Source organism: Mytilus edulis, chromosome 3 (assembly GCF_963676685.1).
Source record: "Mytilus edulis chromosome 3, xbMytEdul2.2, whole genome shotgun sequence".
NCBI lineage: Eukaryota > Metazoa > Mollusca > Bivalvia > Mytilida > Mytilidae > Mytilus > Mytilus edulis.
This window is the reverse complement of record NC_092346.1, coordinates 53,696,080-53,702,941: the sequence shown is the minus strand read 5'-3', so window position 1 is coordinate 53,702,941 and position 6,862 is coordinate 53,696,080.

Sequence of the window (6,862 nt, the reverse complement as noted above, 5' to 3'; positions counted from 1 at the left end):
CTTCTTTGTTCTGGTTTGGAGAGGGAGAACTAACAATAAAAAAAGACCATTCAAACTTCAACCATAAGATATATTATATAAAACTAATACTAGTAAGAACCATGGAAAAAGTAAAATCACAAAAATACTGAACTCCGCGGAAAATTCAAAACGGAAAGTCCCTTATCAAATGGCAAAATCAAAATCTCAATCACATCAAACGAATGGTTATAATAGAAGACTTCCATGGAAAAACGTAAAAACTGCTTAATCGAAGAATAATATATCCAGAAATGCATCGAACTACATAAACATATTATCAAACTATTCACACTTAATTTTAAAAATCATACCAAAGCAGTGGGATACGATTGTGATTATATGTACCACAAAAGTTTCATATGAAAACTCAACAAAGGTAACAGGCTTAAAATGTGTTACGCCAGACGCTTGTTTTGACAGCATTAAACTCATCAGTGACAATCATGTTAAACCAAATAGAAGTCAAATGAAATAGGAAGTTAAAAAGCAATGAAAACAAGAGTATAGGAAACAATATATAAATTCGTAAACAGAAAATAACCGCGTCATTTCAACTTCTACTTTTACCACATACTGAGCAACTTCATCAGATTTTATTATTAAATCACATTGATAGTTCATGTTAATACAGTTGTGCTGTCTGCTGGGGTCTTGGTACATCCACTCGGGTACAAAACGTTCACCATTAGTGACATCTGATACCAGGCTTACAAGATGATACGCCAAACGCACATTTCTTCAATCTACATTCATCATTGGAGCTCGCATAGAATTACACCCGAAAATTGCAAAAAATTGCCAAATACTGCTAACACTATCTTTGCTTTGGGTTGAGAAAACTTATTTTTCCAACTTTACATGTTCCTTTTGAGGGAAATTTGGTTTGTTCACAAATAAACACTGGAAAATGAATATTTTAACAGACAATTTACAGAAAATGACTCATTATTAATATTTCATGTCAACACAGAAGTGCTGATTACTGGGATGGCATTACGAAACTTCTTCCAGCAGTGGCATTGACCCAGTGTAAAGTTGTCACAGACCGGGATATTAAAAACCTAAACGCAGTGAATTTCTGAACTATGCAAATGCAATGTTGTATGCACATTTATGAGAAAAAACAACAATATACATACACATAAACTTGAAAAAAAGCGAATTCCTATTTCCAAAAGTTTACAAGATAGAATATTGATCAACTAATGAAAACAAAAGGATGCCGACATAACAAATATCCTGTTATCATATATATCTACCTATTATTGCGCGCGAACAAGTCCTATACATAAAAGTATATTCGCATAATCTTCGTTCGGTTGTAAACACCAAAAACAATATAATTATAAATGACAAAAGTTATATAAATACAAATGAAAAGTTCAGCAAACAAAAGCAGCAACTATTATTGGTTCAAATGTATCTTACTTTCTATGGTAAACATTTGGGTAATATGTGTATGGTTGATGTAATTTCAAACATGTATAACTGATAGTTGACTGCTGAACTCCTATTTTTGACTTTTTTACCTATTATGTCTGTTTGTTTTGTTCACACGTCGTTGTCAATATGTATAGATTTTCGGATTTTCTATACATTGATATAATGAGGCCCCTCATGGGGGGGGTCCTAGTAATCACATAATCACCATTTTTTTGCCAATATAATCACATAATCATTAAATATTTGCTTATCTTTAGTAATCAAATAATCATAAACTAAAAATACAGTCCTAGGTAATCAAATAATCATGAAATATTTGGCTTAATAATCAAATAATCATTAAAAAAACGGTCAAGTAATCACATAATCAAAAACCCCATGAGGGCCCTCTATAATAAAATATCAGCCGCGAGCCACAATGTGAACCTTTTTGGCGATTGAGCACAGCGAACGACCTAAAAAGTATTCACAGTGTGTCGAGCGGCTGATATTTCACGATATCTATACGAAGAAAATCCGATTATCTGTTTAATGTTCTATCACTTGTCTTTTTCCTATTCTTTAGACAGTTTTACGCTTGACGAAAGAAAGCTTGATAACGGCTCCACTTGCATTGTGACGTCGCTGATAATGTTACGGTACTTTTCTATCCCAAATTCATGTATTTAGTTTTGATGCTATACTTGTAAATCTCATCGGATTTTGTCAAATGTCTTGACTTCTTTTCTGTTATATTCATGTGTTATGGTAAAGAAAATTAATCACCGCCTTCATTTATAAGATTTGATTGGTTCAACGTAATTTGTACGATGTATTACTTTGGCAGTTTGATTCAGAATAAACCGGACATAGCTATATAATATAGTTAATTGTCTAATTGCTACCTCAGTTTGAAATCAATAAGTATTGCAATTTTCATTGTTAGTAAATGTAATATCAGTATTTAGGTCAAATATAATCTTAAATCAATCCTGATTCTATCTTATTTTTGAGAACTAGTTTTAGTCATTCAAATGTGACGTCATTTTCTGTGTGCTGTTTTAGAATTCCATATGTGACGTAATTTTTTGTGCTTTTTTACAATTTCAAATGTCACGTCACTTTTTGCGTTGAGGCTTTGACTAACTCGGGTGTGTATTTTTTTTTTTTGGATTATGTTGGTGTATGTAATGTATCCGTTTTTTTCTGTAATTAGTTAATACTTCAGTTTTATCATGTATATCTATTATATAGTCATTTTATAAAATTTACTGTTTGCAAAAGTATCAATTATTCTAAATAACAAGGATGTCCCAAACAGAAAACCCTAGCCGTATTGGGCATAACTTTTTTGAACTTTTGGTCCTCAGTGCTGTTCAACTTTGTACTTTTGAATATGAGCGTCACTAGTTAGTCTTGTGTGGACGAAACGCACTTCTCGCGTATTAAATGTTAAACCTGGTGCCTTTTGTTAGCTATTATTCGTGTGTTTCTTTGTCCAATATGTTATCCTATGTATTTGTATTGTAGTCCTGTAATGTTATGTTGTCATTTTAATGTTATATTTAACATTGCCATTATAGCGGGAGGTAAAACCAGGTTCAACCCACCATTTTTTTTTAAATGTCCTGTACCAAGTCAGGAATATGGCCATGTTATATTATAGTTCGTTTCTGTGTGAGATACATTTCAGCGTTGTGTTTCTGATGTGTCGTTTGTTTCCTCTTATGTTTGAGTGTGAATTCACACTACTATAAGACGTGTCACGGTACTTTTCTATCCCAAAGTCATGTATTTAGTTTTGATGTTATATTTGTTATTCTCATCGGATTTTGTCTAATGCTTAGTTCTTTTCTGTGTGTGTTACATTTTAATGTTGTGTCGTTGTTCTCCTCTTATATTTAATGCGTTTCCCTCGGTTTTTGGTTTGTAACCCGGATTTTTTTTATCTATCGATTTGTGAGTTTCGAACAGCGGTATACTACTGTTGCCTTTATAATGCTGGTCTAGTTTTGAAGCCTTGGTACGATAATTACGGAGCGACAGAACAGGGTGATATAGGAGTAGGGAAGGACGATAAAATGAAATTTCAAGTATACGACTGTCATACAAGTAAGAGGTTTAGCTAGCTATAAAACCAGATTTAACCCACCATTTTCTACATAAGGGACTTTCCGTTTTGAATTTTCCTCGGATATGTTCATAATTTTACTTTTTACCGACTTTGGTTGGACCATCATACGTCCAGACTGAGTTCAGGTAATTTACATAAAAAAAGAAGAAAGTTGTCACTTTGGGCTTTTGCGTAGGTCATTTAGATGTCACAAAAGTTGGGGGTGTATCTTTTTTGCTCTACACATATGACATTCTTATGTTTAAGGGTCATGTCGAGATTTCTATTTGTATCATTTTTATGTAGTTACCTCTTTCTTTCCTATATGCAGATTCGTTATAGGCCTTCTTCACTCCAACATATTAAGGATTTAAATTTATATTCCACTTTTTAAAGGGAAATTTGTGTTTTCAAGTTTATACAAAAATATATTATAATTGACAAAAAAGATATCATAAATAGACCATACTGATTTACATACGATTCTAACAATTAAGTAATCCTTATTATTTCCCCACTTTTCAAACGATTGATGATTTCATGTTTATCGATACAGTTTCCTTGATTTCCATTTTTCATTTGTCAAAATTCAAGTTAACGTCAATTTGTCTTGCTTTCCTCTAATTTTGCTAATACCCACACTCTTGACAATTAAGGTGGATCGGGACTATTCGACTTCGCCTAATTTCAAGCATGAATTACAAAAGTATTTGTCGTAATTTCGATAAATATTTTTTTTAAATATTTTGATTGATAAGAAATGTTAAACCATTGTAGTTATGTGACTAAAAGAATATTTTCGTTATAATCTGTATCTGTTAAAGGGTCAAAATGACATTTCATCCATTTTCACAATTTTTCCGCCAAAATTCTTTGAAGCTATATTTCAGCTTTTTATATTACAGTTTTGGACCGTCATAGAACTTTTTTTTATATTCCGATAAAATTATGTCAACACCTCTGTTTTCCCTATAATTTCATTGAAAATGGTCCCTTTTACGTACATTTTTACCTGTTTAAAGGAAAAAAAATAGCTTAAATGGTTCATGACCCCCTATTTTTTTCGACCAATTTTATTCACTTTCTGTAAAGAATAAAATAACAAAAAATACGGCATTTCTGATAGAAACTTCGAATAGGCCCGAGCCACCTTAACCAACAAAAATAGTTCTAAAGGATGCTTGCATTTCCCAGGAATAGATTACCTTAGCCGTATTTGGCACAACTGATTTTGGAATTTGGGTCCTCAATGCTCTTCAACTTTGTACTTGTTTGGCGTTTTAACTATGGTAGGCACTTAAAGTTAACCATCGAGAGACGTTAACCACCGAGAGTCGGTTTTTAGACCCGCCCAGTGCACCTAAGCACGCCTACTTTTGGAGCTCTTTAGTATGAAGATAAGAAAAATATACGAAATTACGGAACTGTATACCCTGTTTTATCCTTGTTGTTGGTGTTTCTTGCGCATGAGCACAAAGCACGGTGATAGTTACGGTTACTGACTCAGGAACCTTGTACAGTGTTCCAGCTAGCATGAAATGGAGGGGCGCCGCGCCCCGCCCACGAAATTTTGCGCCCCTCTGCCTTTTTTAAGCGCCCCTGCGCCCCTCTGTGCCCTTTTGAAAAAAAGTTTAAAAAACAATCTTTTTTCCTCATATCGTCGCCATTTTGTTGAGTTCTTTATACACACACTTCATTAAGACAACAGATTAAAATTGTTGACACTTGTTACCTGATTATAATCACCTATTTGATTAGAGTCAATTACTTAATCAGGTGAAATTTACGACCCTGTCTAATCCCTCTACCCTGAAGCACCAAACATCGAAGTTAAATGAATTGATTATTTTAACACCTGACGATGCAAAATATAATTTATAAAATAAATGTGAACGGTGTTCATTTCTATTGTATTTGTTATTTATTATGTCATTTAAAAAGAATCATTCCAATAGGTTAACAGGCAAAATGCATGAAACATGATGTAACTTTGACCTCCGTAGCAGAGTTCAAAAAATTTATGGGTCACTGAATATTCACAATTCAGATCGTTTTTGTTTGATGTTTTTATTTTTTAAACTGATCTTTCAAACTAGTTTTAATCCAGAAGAAAGTAAAAACATTGCTTGACTGTACCTTAAGTTGAATATCTATATCCAAATTAAATTAATTAAAACTGTAATCCATGATCACAAATTGAATGCTTTGTTTACAATTGTTGAAAGCCATGTGCTTTTTTGCGGGAAAATTCGGGAAACCCCGTATTAACAGGAAACAGTTACATTTCATTGTTATTTATAGACAGTGGGAATTTCATTTTGGAAATCATTTTGATTACAACTGCTAACATTTATTCATGAAAAATTATAATAATTTCTTGGGGTGAAACTGATAATACTTTTTTTATTAAAATAATTTACATCTAGGGGTATGGAAAGGGGGCTGTTTTTTATGCCCCACCTACGATAGTAGAGGGGCATTATGTTTTCTGGTCTGTGCGTCTGTCCGTCCGTTCGTCTGTCTGTCTGTCTGTCTGTCTGTCTGTCTGTCTGTCTGTCTGTCTGTCTGTCTGTCTGTCTGTCTGTCTGTCTGTCTGTCTGTCTGTCTGTCTGTCTGTCTGTCTGTCTGTCCCGCTCCAGGTTAAAGTTTTTGGTCAAGGTAGTTTTTGATGAAGTTGAAGTCCAATCGACTTCAAACTTAGTACACATGTTCCCTATGATATGATCTTTCTAATTTTAATGCCAAATTAGAGTTTCACGGTCCACTGAACATGGAAAATGATAGTGCGAGTGGGGCATCCGTGTACTGAGGACACATTCTTGTTTTGTTTTTTTTCAATAATATTACAAATATATATAAAGTTCACCAGTCTGAAAATACCTGGTTAAATGGATTTTAATTCTGAAAAACTCATGTTTATTTAATTCCTTTATTATTTCCATCATAATAAGAAACAAGCTACATGTATAAGGTATTTCAAACATATATTTTTGGCTTTTATATAAGAACATTCAAGACTATTAATATGTATGTGCCTGCAGTAAAAACAAACCTGGTAAGGCCCTTGAAAAAACATTTGGATCCAGGCTGGCCTTCAGAGAAAATGTTAAGTATTGTTCCTGACTGTATTGCAGATTTATGTGAAGTTTTTAAACAGACATGCACAATTCATTTCACAAGTGTAATAAAAATAATTCTACAAAACAACGCAGCGCATCGCGTTGCAAATTCATCTTAGACCCACCATGCATCAAGAAATATGTCTTTATGTGGTAATATTAAGTATTTGATTTTTTTCAGTGAGAA